Below are 14,312 nucleotides of genomic sequence, written 5' to 3'. Positions count from 1 at the left end.
AGCACACAAGCAGGGATTGGGTGGCATCCCTGGAGTGTAGGTGGTTTGGACATTCAGTCACACCCCCAGTTTCTATAGTACAAAGAGGCAACAAGCTAGACTCCCTTTTTATGGTACTTGCTACCTTTTTTTCTCCGTGTTTGTTTTTTTCCTCATTTCCCCAGCATCACGCTGGCTTGGCAAACGTTATTTTACGCAGCTCCTCCCGCACCCAAGGAGCAGCATGGAGCGAAGAGAGTTTGCAAACAGCTATTGGCCCAGTCACAAGAAACAGAACGTGTGCAACGGCGTCCCCCGGGTCCCGTCCCGTCCCGTCCCGTCCCGTCCCGCGGGGAAGCCGGTCCGGGCCAGGCAGGGGGTGTCCCCGAGGCGGGCCCGGCAGCGGGCAGGCAGCGGAGAGCGTGGGCGAGCAGACGCCGCTCCATTCATCGCCGAGCACAGCGGGTGCCCGGGGCGCTGCTCCCGCCTCCTCCCCGCTCTGCTTCGTCCTCCTCCCTTTCTCCTCCTCCCTCGCCTGCTCACCCTCAAAGGCACAGAAGCAGTACACAAACTCGGGGCAGGTTGTGGGCAGGCAATAGCGGTTACCTGAATGTCTGCCAGGAGAAACTACGGGAGCAGCAGGACCGAAAGCTTTCGCCGGTGCCTGGGAAACATCTGTTTCACATTAACTAGTATATAGCTGGAATTATTTAGGCACAGAATGGTCCAGCCACTCACACAGCAGAGCTAAGGGGATAACACTGAGGCCATGACGAAAGCTAGCAGAGTGAAGCAGCAGCCAGCAATTGTGTGCTGGGGACAGGGGATGGGAGCAACACAATGTCAGGCTGACCCCCCACCAGGGCGAGGCAACGTGGGGCAACCCGTAAAATGAGACCCTTACAAATGTAATGACAATATTTTGCGATGTCATAAAGGAGCGAGGAGAGAGAAATGCAACCGGTTTGATATTACACCAAAACTTACCGAGTGCTCAAAAGTTTCAGTAGCTCCATCAGAAAAGCAATATGGGAATTAAGTACTAAGGAAGTAAAGTCCAGTAGTTAGAGCACGGGGCTGGAAGCCAATGCTCACGCTCTCCTTTTGGCTCTGCTACTCACTCATTGTGTGGCCTAACCCAAGCCATTTAATCTCTGTGTGCAATCTCCACAATGGCATAATAGTCTTTTACAGACATGTTGTAAGGTTCAAATAGCTAATGTTTGGTAATGTACTTTGTGATCAAAGTTGTTAAGTAAGAATAAAGTATCATCACTAGTTATATTAGTATATGTATACCCATCCTGTCCAAATCTGCTCCCTACAATGCAGCTGCAGGTATTCGTTTACATGATTATACAAGAAACATTAACACATCGTTTGTCTTTGCAGGACTGGATGTTGGATGGTTCGTTTCATTCAATTTTCTTTCTTCTGAAATGGAGCACATATTTATCTTGATGTTGAGAGCTATCCTCCCATTGTTTGAATACAACAGGAAGCATTCTCAGCTCCTTTGAATTGCCGCAGGTCCTTTGATTTCATCTGAGCTGTAAGAAGTTATCAAAGGGAAGATACCAGTTTAACATCTCAGGATGCTCAGAGGGTAGATTTTACTAGTTAGTCATATTTTAGGTTGTTATAACTATTTCCTCATACTCCCCCTGTGGCTGCACTTGGAGGCTGGTATGACATAGGGCTTTACACAGGACAGCTAGGATATAAAAGCAAAGGTAAAATACGCACAGCATTCACCACTGTAAATTTGAGCTGTACTTCCCTAAGAACAGACTAGCTTATGTGATTTCTTTTATTTCCATTGCTCGTGGTTATTGCCTAATTATTTGTTTCCATGTCTAACAGGTGGTCACTGTAACTACACACCTAAATGTAGAAGAAAAGGTTATAAGCAATACTAACAAGCACAATAGCAAAAAGTATATTGTGAACATGAAATGCCTTAGGGTGTGAGAGTGCCTTGACCCAAGCCTGTTGTGCTGATAAGTTCTCAAATAAGAAGTGGCAGGTAGTGAAAGAGCAATAGTAACTCTCAAGCTTGATAACTAAGCTACCTTAGATGATCACATGCATGTGTGAATTCAGTTTTCTTCTGAAAGAAAGGAATCAATGTCCTGACATGCAATGGAAGTTAGCAAGCAAGAGAAATGCTGCCGCATTTCACATCATGTCCTCATGAAGGTCCATGCCAAGGAGGGGTATGAATAAAATGAGAAAGATTGAAGAAAGACGCATCAAAGATGTCTGCAATCTCATAAGGACAAAAATGAAAAGTGGATGGAACCATCTGCAATATACAAAAAAATATTTCCTGCCTCTTCAGCCCAGTCAGAAAAGCCGAAGAGAGAACAATCAGACCAGTGACAAAAGATGATTACAGGCCAGAGAGAAACATTAGTGAGACCATGGAATGAGTCAAAATATCTGCAAACCTAATTAAGAACAGAAAGTGCCAGGCGAGGTGGCCGCAACACAGTTACTAAGCAGCCTGGGGAAAAAAGAAAAAAAAAAAAAGAAAAAAAGGCAATAATTCTTGTACTTAGTGTCAGCAAATGTTACCAATGTTACCAGTCATAGAGGCAAGAATAAGAAACAATGTAGAAGAAACTAAGAAAGAAAAATAACTCAGTTTATCTTCTGAAAGGCTCTCTCATTTCTAGGAAATGGATTAGATTTTAAGGTTTGACTAGAAAATATCTACTTTTTGACAGAAACAGTGTTCACACATAGGAAAAAAACAAAAACAAAAACAAAAACAGCAAACACCAGAAATGGCAATACAATATATTAGCATAAGATCCAGATTTTATCTGTGAGACAGGCTGAGCAGAGGCATGGGTCAAAGAGAACAGGATATAAGTTTATGAAATACACCATCTTTATCTTCATTGCACAGTAAAAGTTATGACTCACAACACTCATGGTTATTCTGCAGTGTATTCCTTGGATTAAGAATATAAATTCTGATCTTCTAATCTTCCATTACTCAACAAAATTTCATGAATTTTGCCATTTAGATTCACATTTATTTTAGTAAATGCATTATGACCACATAGAAGTTGAATTGTCATCAGATAAGAATAGTGTATCTACACCAAATTAATTTGATGCTGGTTGCTATCATTAGACAGTTAAGTTTGAAACATTTAGTATACTTTATGTTACTTCTGACTACCTTAGAAATACCTGCCTGGGATTCCAGATGCTTTTGATAACTTTAATGCCAGAAAATTAATTCATAAAATTAAAACCCAAAGTGTGTATTTTTTTCCTGTTCTGTATCTCCAGACATAGGAAACATAAAAAATACTTCATCACACTGATAGCCATCATACAGAGACAATGAAGCACTTAGAATCTAAATAGCATACCTATAGTTACTCAAGAATCATATAGACAGCAGTACATTGATGTGAACTCTGCCAGGTCCTAGACTACAGATCTACTTCTGACTCCAGATCATCCTGGGAAAAAAGTTTCTTACTGCATCTCAAGGACGAAAATTAAAAAAAAAAAAAAAAAATAAAAAAAAAATAAAAAAGAGATGGCCTTTTTAGCACAGAGCCATGTGAGAATAAGAAACAAATTCTTTATTCAAGAATGCTTTGGCGATATCGTACCTCTTTCTGGCAGTATAGTGACAGAAATGTCATCAACTACAGCAGTATCATGAAGTCTGAAATCACAAACCAATCAGGACTATAGTGGTGCTTTTCAGTTTAAGATTACAACAATTAACTATAAGTTTTCAAAGAGCTATTCAAGCTTCTGAAAAGAATAATGGAAGCTGAGGAAAAATGAAGCTTGGAAACAATTTCAGGTTATCGAGGTAGATTTTCCTTTGTCCAGACATGGACTTCTAGTTTCATTTAAGATGTCCAGACATTTGAGATGTCTGTGTTACAAATAAGATATGGAACTTAAGAAGATCTGTACCTTTCTGAAGTATAGCAGGTGACCAGATGAGAACATCTCCAGTTGCATCAGACACCTGTCCTGGTAGGTTGCTTGAATAACCTTTTTCAGCATCATTGGCAGTATTGACCATATCTTTGTTGACTACACTGGTGGCTTAAGCACTCAGCTCATGTATAAACACTACTTTTCATGTCTTCGTCTTGAACTGAATTATATCCAATATATCAACCTGTACTACATCCAAATTCCACCTAGAAATCAAAGCTTTAAGCAGTGAAGATAGAACAAGTGCAATATGGGCAACAATATTATTAGTATTGAACATTTTTCCTGAATTTCCAAACAAGTTTAAAATATAAATTCCATCAAGTACAAGCATTGGTATTCTTAATATAGTGATGAGAACATGTGTGGCACATGATTGGGTGACAACAGTAACAAAATTGGCACATGTAAGGCTCATGAAACAATTTGCTCAGGTTTGTCTGTTATTACTGGAAATATATCAACAGCCTAGAAAAGAATTAGTAGAAAATAAGGAACAATTATTTTTAATGGGAGGAAATGCTAATTATATGTAGCAAGAACTTTGCTTTGCCAAGAAATTACTGCTGAGTAGATGCTAAAGAGATGAGCCAAGCATAATATTTCTTAGAAATGAGGTAATTAGTACACTTTGAGGCACTGATAAAATCACTATTCTTCTCACTAGTGCATCAGCAGAAACCACTGGCCACAGAGAAGAGAAGCAGAAGAGTTAAGAATTTACTAGGCTAAGTGTGCTTGTCATGTTAAACGTACATTTCCCAGAATTTCTTTTGGTTATTGTGTCATATTTCACTACTCTGGGCATTACTTTGGTGTTCTTTTAGGAATCTTATCACAAACAGCATAATGAAAACAGATTAATGTATAAATGCCCAGCCTTTTTGGACAGAAAAATTATAAACCCGAATCTCCATAACCATCAGTATAATGTTTGCAGTGCTTGTCTTGTGAGCTCATCGTGACCAAAACTAAGCATTTTTTTTGTGTTCTCTCATAGCTTCTTGATAATGTAGTCCCTTTATATGGTGCATATAAAAAAGGCATAAAAAAGGCAATGTTTCTCATCCCAAGGGCAGAAGTTCATGTTTCATTTCTGCTGGACTTAAGCATCCTTTTTAGAACTTTGAAGAATACTGAAGCAAAAAAAAATATTTGGGTGGATGTTCTATATCTGTCAACTGCAAGTCAGGTTCTGAGTCTACCATTGTGTCATTTTCAACACTTTTTTTTTTTTTTTTTTTTTGTAATGGAAAGATACATAGCAACTAGGCACCAGTTTTGAAAAATGGGTGTGTATATTCAGCAGTATTTTTCCTGACCTTTGGAGAATTCATCTTCCTTCATATGGAACTTCTGTGAGCAAAAAGTCTCCTAAATATGCCCAAATAAACTTTGCTTAAGGAAATTAAATTTAAACTTTAAAAAAGTTTCTAAATATTTACTTGAAGACAATATGGTTTAGTGACCAGTTCACTGTAGTGGAAGCAGAAAATGTAACATCAATTTCTGTATGAGCTGCTGACCTTCTTTGTGACTCTGGACAATATAGTTTACTGCTTAGAACTTCAGGCAAGTGTCTAAATCTTTGTATCTAAACTCCTTCCTGTCTTTCTTCTATTTCATCTATTTGTACTAAACAGGTAAACTTTCGAGGCCTGGGGTAAGACATATTATTGTGTGAGTATTGTGATTTTTAATCATTCTTTTTTCTTGTGATAAAGGTCTGGTTAGATCTCTTTCTTTGTCAACTTCACAACCTTTTTATTTTTATGTTGTTAACTTGGTTAGCATTATAAAGAAGACATTGTGACAAAAGTTTCCCACAGACCACCATCTAAAGAAATGGAGGAAGAAACTTTTTCTCAAAACTTGAAAGATGAAATAGTGAGTTATTAACTGCCTAATAGCTAATAAAACACTTTTCAATGCAGCAAAAATTCCTGAGAAATGCAGTAGAAAACTTATGCATGGATTTTATCTCTTCATAAGGATGAATAAATCAACTTAAAAATAAAAAGGTAAGCAGAAAGTTGTTTTATATACATATATATATATATATATATATATATATATATATACTGTTGGTCCAGAGGTATGAGGACCACTTATTATTCCAGAAAAGTGAAATGGCATAAGGCATATCAGACTGTATTACAGATATTTTGGGAAAACAGAACTACTAAAGAACCTTTTGAAATATATCAGTTTCCTTTGAAAACTCAAAGAAAGGATGAAACTGTTCAAACATTTACAACATAGTTGAGGCTGTTGAGTTAAACATGTAATTTTGAGGTTTTATGGAATCCCCAATTCAAGACTAAATTGTAATAAGAATCAGAGACCCAAAATGGAGAATGAGATTTCTAGGAGAATGTGACTTTAACATAAATGATAGCTGCTAAAATGTGCCAAACTAAAGCTAATGGGTACAGTAGTTTGCAGCGGAGTTTCCAGGCTCTTCTGGATCTTCTGCCGCCTTCTAATATTTTTGTGGACTTCTGGAATTCTTCTAGGAATGTTGGAATGAGTGATCTTGCTGGGAAATGGTAACTACTCGACACTTTTTCTTCTAACAAATCTAACAGTTTTAAATACTTCTGTCAGCTACTTATGGCCAAAAGATGCATACATCTTTTATCTTCACCTGCCTCCTGATTTGGAAGTGACAAGCAGCCAACTAGTGCTAGAAAGAGACCTGTATAACTGTCAGGCCCTAACTGCAGCTCCCAGAAGAGAAATTTGTGCAGCTGGGTGAGTGGAGGAGTCTGGTAACTGAAGACAGTGTGACACTGGTAGCAACCAGAGAGCACTGTCTCCAGCCCTGTCTGGAATAGCTGGCACAGCTGTGGCCTTGAACCAGGCAGAGCTCTAGAGGGAGGATGTGGCCATCCACAACCTGGCCTACAGGCTGATATGATGGGAGACTGTGTCTGCACTTGCAGGAGCTATGCGATGGTTGAGAAGTCAGGTCACCCCATTAAGGACATGTGGAACAAAGAGCAGATTACACAGCATCTGGGAAGATGACATACACCCAGCTGAGAGGTTGAACCCTAGTGGCACAGAGGGAGGGGAAGTCCTACTACATTTGACTGATTGGAAGTAGAGAAGGTGGAGAAGGTCGGAAAAGTGTTAGATAGGCTTGAGGAATGGGTCAACAGGAACTCGGCAAGGACAAATGCTAAATACTTCAGCTGGGAAGAAACCCTTCATACAAGCTGAGTCTACTGGGTTACCAGCAGGGAGCGACTCTGTGGGAAACGACTGAGGTTTTGGTCGACAAAATGAATGTAAGCCAGCAGTGTGTCCTTGCATCAAAGGCTGAGAGCTTCCTGGGATGTATTAACAGAAGCAATTATTCACTTTTACTTGTCAGTTTTTAGACAACATCCAGAATACTGTAGTGCATCCAGTTTCCCTACACACACCCCATCCAATACAAGAAAAACACCAACAAGCTGAAGTGATTTCAGCAGTGGGCCACCAGGATGATCAGGGGCTGTAGCATTTGCCCTAAGAGGCAAAGAGTAGGCCTTGTTCAGCCTGGAGGAGAGATGGCTTTGGAAGATACCTGCTAGCAGTCTAGTAGAAGGTAATCTAGGAGGTAACTGAGCAGATGGTGCCAGTATCTTCACAGTGGTACACAGCAGAATAACAAGAAAAAACAGATATAAATTGAAAAAAGAGGTTTAGTCAGAATATATTAAGAAGCTTTTCCCTCACGTGGGCAGTCCAGCAATAGGGAGTTTGGACAATCCCCATTCTTGGGGACTTTTAAGACCCAAGTAGGCAAAGCCCTAGGTAACCTGGTGTGAGCTCAGAGCTGGTCCTGCTTTGAGACTCCTTTCAACCTGAGTTATTCTATGATTGCAGAGTGAAGCCAGGTCAGTTTCTTGGAAGAAAAGCAAGACAATACTATTCTAGACTGGACTTGTAAAGCCTAATCCCACAGGAATATGCAACATCAAGTCAAAAGTGACAGCTTCAAAGACATTGTAAGACAGAAACAAAGTGAAGCAGGAAACAACTCTTCTTTTCAAGAAACAAAAATACTGCATGTAAAATGGAAGCAAGTATAGCCTTAATCTGTGTCCTGCTTTTGGACAGAGGTTTTATTTTGGAAAAGTCTAGACTGCAGCTGTAAAAAAATCAGATTAGAAATGCTCAAAACAAGAAGGCAGCATTTGCAATACTGAATGCAGCAGCAACCAATGTCATTTCTTCCGCAACCGTCAAGAATTATTTCAGAGATATTTACTTAATGAGACTGGAACACTGCTTTGATGAAGCTTTTTATTCATTATAATTGAGATGCACAGGCACACTACCTGTGCCACACTACCATATATAAAATTTAAAAATTAAAAAAAAAAAAAAAAAGGAAAAAAGGAAAGAAAAAGGTACCAAATCCTCGAACACAGGTAAAATTTAGTCATTTGTGAGGAAGATGTAAAAGTAAATAAAAATCCTAGAAAGATAAGGCTTAGAATTGTTTCAGAAGATCTACCTGACAGGTTTATAATAAAACATCAGGAAGACAGGGAGAAAAAGTGTGATTAAAAGCAAGTAAAACTGATTAAAGGTAGCAAGCAAAAAGCTAAAAGGAGAGATGCCAAAGTAGAAATTCTACAATGTTTCAATGTTAAACTTTTGTACAGACTCAAAAAGAGCTTCACCATGAAGAATTATTTGTTTAAGCACAATATAAATAGAAGGTAGACTGAGAATCAATGTGGGCTGATAGCTTTTTGGAAGATTCTCCTACTTTAGGATATATGGTCATAAGGCAAGAACTTGGCTTATGTGTTCAGTAAGTACAAAACTCTTTTAATCTAAATCCCTCCTTCTTCACCTTCTGTGTCCATGGAGCTGCTTTCACCACAGTTATACATTGACATCCTCCAATTTCTTATCTGACTTAAAGTTCAATCTTCCAGAAGTGGAAAAAACTCACTCTCAGAAAGAAAGAGAGGGCAGAGTCCCTGACTCTAGTGTACTCTTTTGGAAAAACACTAATTGCTAGAGCTGTTACTGACACTCACCATTAGTGTTTGTTTTGCTAAGAGAAGGTCAAAGATATTGACTTTGTCTGACTTTGAACTTCATCTCAACCCTATGATATATGACACTAGAACCCAGAGGAAAGAACCCTCTATCTACAAAAGGCTTCTTCTCATCTTAGGAAGAGCTTGTTAACTCTTTTTTTTCTTGTGTCAGGTTACTCTGATTTCTAACATGATTTCATGTTTTAGTTCCCCAAACTTTTGAAGAGCCTGCTATGCTATTCTTTCAGTGCTATGCTTTAAATTGAGTAAAATTATTTTTTCACAATATGGTATAGTTTAGCTTTGTCCATAGGCAAAGTAGTCAAATGACATTAAATACCATTCATGTGAACCTCTCTGAATTCAAAGCCCCACTTCCATTTACAAGTTGTCAGTAAGAAAACATAGACTACTTACCAGCTACAATAATATTCTGGGAAGTTGCCTCTAAAAGGCAACTCTGTAGGTTTTGTTTGAGTCCTGTGACAATAATTTATCCTGATGTGCACACAACAAAGATGAACACATATTTCACAGAATGCCCTATACCCTGTCATAAAGTGATTTCTTCACTCCGAGAAAAATTGGGTAACTTTTCTTCACTCTTCTTATTTCAAAGAAGATTCAGTAATCAAAAAGTTTTCAGTTTTTTGTTTATTTTTGAGATGATATTGTCCCTGTTGCAGTCATCCTTGAATAAGGATAATATAAGCAATCACAGGCCTTTTGAATGAGGAATCCCACTTCATAGATGTGTGAAGGATAGAACTTTCCTGCTTTCATTTTATCTGCTCCCTGATGGTTCATAGTCACAGTAAAGTGAAAAATATAATAATATTCAGCAAGGTATAGGATTTGCTTGAAAAGAAACATGACTCTCATATTCTCCTTTTCCTGCTTATAGTTATATGATGTCTTCTCTTAAGAAATACTGTTAAAAGTATTTTGAGTAAGACCAACCCTAATGACGTGGAGAAAAAGAGAAAGCCATTAGCATCAGACATATAATTGATGTTGGTAACTGTGGAATTTTTGCCTTACATTAATTTGTTCTGGAGTGTTGACATTTTTTGTGCAGAAACCCCAATCACTTTGAATCTTGGGTAAATCAACTTTTTCATTTGTTTTATATTTTCTATATAAATGAAACACACATCCCATGGACCAAATGTGGTTAACAAAATGTTTTCTTAAACAATATATAAAAAAGCTTACTTTCAACAAAGAGGTGGAAAGTACACCGTGTAAAAAGCAAGCAACATGTAACACTGCATTTGAACTAAAAGTCATTTCGTATTAAAGAACTTTGACATCTGTTTCTATGTTTCTTATTAAAACTAATAGAAGAAATGAAGCACAGTCCTGTGATCTACTTGGAAAACTGCAATTAGGCAGGCCATGTGGGACTCACTGGCTTTTAGAAAGTGTGGAGCATCTTGATGTGAACATTCATTAGGGAAGAGGGGTAAATGGTACTCTGTAGTCATCAATGAGCCACTGACTGGAAGGACTCTGGGGAAACGGTACCTTAGAAGGCAGACAGGATGGGTAAAAGGCACTTCCTACCACTGAGCAGAAATGGCCGCAACAGTTTTATCAAACTTGATCCTGGATTTAAGTCTTGCACTGGGGCAAGGAGGTCTTTTTTGTTGTTGATTTGTTACAACTAATTTTGTAGCACTTACTACTTGGGGCTAAAAGATTTGAAGAGATATGCATTTCAATTATTTATATCACCTGAATGAAAAATATTGTCACTGGAAGGGTAACTCTCTTTCTGCTTCATTTTGAGATCACTCCTGTCATTGGTAGTTTTCCCCTAAACACATCTGCATTCAATTTAGAAAAAAAAAAAAAACAAACTGGCAAAGACTAAAGGAGACACCTTCAACTCGTGTCAATCTTCTATGTCCTGTTAGATTATTTACACTTTTATGAATACAGGGAATACAATGGCCTCTTTGACCTCAAGCAAAGATTTCTGACAAAGATCTCTGGTAATACAACTAGACAAAATATTTTAAAAAAGGGGAATGGTGGTGCTGAGTTTGTTTTTACAGCAGGTTTGCCAAGTGATGCAAATGCAAATTGGAATTCCACATTCTGTATTAACAAAAGACAGAACACAGTATTATTCTTTGATGCCCTTCTGAATGTTTTTTTCCAGCTGTAGACAACAATGCTGATCTTTTGGTAAGAGAAGTTCGGGTTCATAAAATATAATAGATTCTGACATTAAAATCCTTTAATATAGTAAAATAAAGACGTAGTTTTATGAGACATTTTGATATAGTGCTAATCAGAATGATTTCACAAAATTATTTTAAGCACTCACATAAATGACTAAGTTCAAGTAAAGTGGAGATAGGAAAATCCCATATGAAACCAATTAAGTTCCACTGATTATACCGGGGTTTCATTTGGTCTCTATGCATGGTTACTGTGTGTGTTCTTTTTATTAATTTGCTGATTACTATTTTATACTGCATAATGACCCTAATCTAAGAAGATTATGAAGTCTTTTACAAGCTATATACAGGAACAGTTTCTCTCAGTACTGAAAAGGTGTTATTCTTATTTCAGTCATCCTCATGTTGGGATTTTTGGCCCCTGAAGTCAGGCACTTCTACTGACTGCAAAACGCTGGGCTTTTAGTAGCCAACACTGCACGTGTTAAAGAACGTGGTGACTTAAAGAAACATGGAAGAGCACATCTAGGCTACATGAGCCAAACGGGAAATTATGTTGGTATATTAAATAACTGAAGTAGTTTAATCCATATATAACAACAGCTTCCATTTGTACTTGGGGCTACATTTTGAATTTCCTTGATTACAACAGTCACAATGCTTTAATGAGCTACTGTTATACATTTGTTATGTCTTACAGAGCACCTTTTTTCTTCTGAAAGAAAAATTAGAGCAACTATTTTCTGAATGCTAGAAAAAAAACAACAGATAATTGCTGATGCAGAATTTAAAGAATCAGTGATGTTGTGATCTGCTGAGAGATACCACTTGCTTGTCATGTACTCATGAAGAAAGCTAAAGCCAGAGGCACCATTCATAATCTCAAAAATGTTCTAACACAGCTCCAAGGCTAGCTGCCATTTTAGCTTAATTCGTACCTATATAAAACAAATGTTATTGGCTTCTCATCTACTTTCACCCTCAAGATGTGTTTAAGATGGGAGAGGAACACTGAATTTAGCATGATATGATCCACCCAAAAGTATGTTAAGAATGGCAATCTGTATTTCAACAGAAATCTATGGAAAGGAGAGCACCATATCAGAAAATTTCACCTTAAAAGTGTTTTGCAGCTGACTTTACCAGTTCTTCAAAATGTATAATAGTGATGGATCACAGTCAGTGTCAATACACTAAAGACAGAGGTTTTGTTCAAGCAAATTTCAGACTCCTCATCAAATGAGAGGAAATTTCATTAATAACAACATATCACAAACTGAATTGTGTTGCCTTACCCTAATGGTACAAAGCAGTTCTGGCCAACAGAAATTAAGTAAAGTTTTTAGAGGAACAGGGATAATGCATTTTTTTCAGTCTTAAAGAGTCATCTCAAAGGGTGTTTTTCAAATATTGTAGCCCTTCAGACAAATTGTTTCACCTATAACTTTGCTTGTAATTTCAGTTAACTGACCACCAAAGGTGTCTACATCATCTGAGTCACACTAAGAATCAGTGAGACTAAAACTCCTAAGTCAGATACCAGTATAAATCATAGCTAGATCTGCCAGAAAGTCAGCTATTGGTCCACAGTTAGTTGCAGGTGCAAACTCCAGATATAAATAGGAAGATGAGCATTTTGTTTTCATTAGACTGTGTATCGGTTTTGTGTGGCAAGGTTTTGGCAGTGAGGGGGCCTGCAAGAGTGACTTCTGTGAGAAGCTGCTAGAAGCTTCCCCTGTGTCAGACAGAGCCAGTTCCAGACAGCTGCAAGATGGATCCACTGCTGGCCAAGACAGAGCCCATCAGCGATGGTGTTAACATCTCTGTGATAACATACTTACTCAAGAAGGGGAAAATAACCCTGTGCAACTGCAGCCAGAGAGATGAGTGTGAATATGTGAGAGAAACAGCTCTGCAGATGCCAAGGTCAGTGCAGAAGGAGGGAGAGAAGGTGCTCCAGGTGCCAGAGCAGAGATTCTCCTGCAGCCCATGGTGCAGACCATGTTGAGGCCAGCTGTCTCCCTGCAACCCCTGGATGTCCACGGTTGAGCAGAGATCCACCTGCAGCCTGTGGAGGACCTCACGCCAGAGCAGGTCATTGTGCCTGAAGGGGTCTGTGACCCCATGGGAAGTCCATGCTGAAGTGAGCTCCTGTCAGGACCTGTGGCCCTGTGGACAGAGAAGCCCACACTGGAGCAGGTTTGCTGTCAGGACTTGTGACTTTGTGAGGGACCCACACTGGAGCAGTCTGTTCTTGAAGGACTGCACCACATGGAAGAGACCCAAGCTGGAGCAAGGGAAGAGTGTGAGGAGTCCTGCCTCTGAGGAGAAAGGAACAACATAGGATGAACCGACCACAACTCCCATTCCCTGTCCCCCTGTGTCACTGGTGCAGAGGAGGCAGAGAATTCAGGAGTGAAGCCCAGGAAGAAGGCAGGGGAGGTGGTGAAGATGTTTTAAGATTTGGCTTTATTTCTCATTACCCTATACTGATTTGATTGGCAATAAATTAAACTAATGTCCCCAAGTGGAGTCTATTTTGCCCGTGAAAGATCTCCCCTGTTCTTATGTTGACCCATAAGCCTTTTGTTATATTTTCTCTCCTGTGACCAGCTGAGGAGAGGAGTGACAAAGCAACTTTGGTGGGCATGTGGTGTCCATCCAGGGTCAACCCACCACACACTGCTAAACTCAAATACAAACCTGACAGTCCACCACCATAATATTGAACTGATTTTTCATCTCTTTGTGCCAAAGCCAGCTGTGCCTGTCAGCACAAAATATTTTCAGCAGAGCACAGCAGAAATAAACTAACAAAAAAAAGCAAAAAAACAAACAAAAAACAAAACCAAAACAAAACAAAACAAACAAACAAACAAAAACACAATAAAATACTAGAGTATTTTCTGTCAGTCAGCTGGGGAAATACAAGAAGCCTGAATACAAGCGTCGAAGTTAGACTACAATTAAAACATCCAGGAAAATACCCTATACTTAGTCAAGTACTCAGTTTCAAATTTTTCAGGAAAATCTGATCCTCCAAAATGATGCTGGGTCAGTGATTCATTACGGATTTGGAAGAACAAATGTGACTGCCTAAATCTCCATTTTATGT

This window comes from Columba livia, chromosome 2 (genome assembly GCF_036013475.1).
Source record: "Columba livia isolate bColLiv1 breed racing homer chromosome 2, bColLiv1.pat.W.v2, whole genome shotgun sequence".
NCBI lineage: Eukaryota > Metazoa > Chordata > Aves > Columbiformes > Columbidae > Columba > Columba livia.
This window is presented reverse-complemented; position numbering follows the sequence as displayed.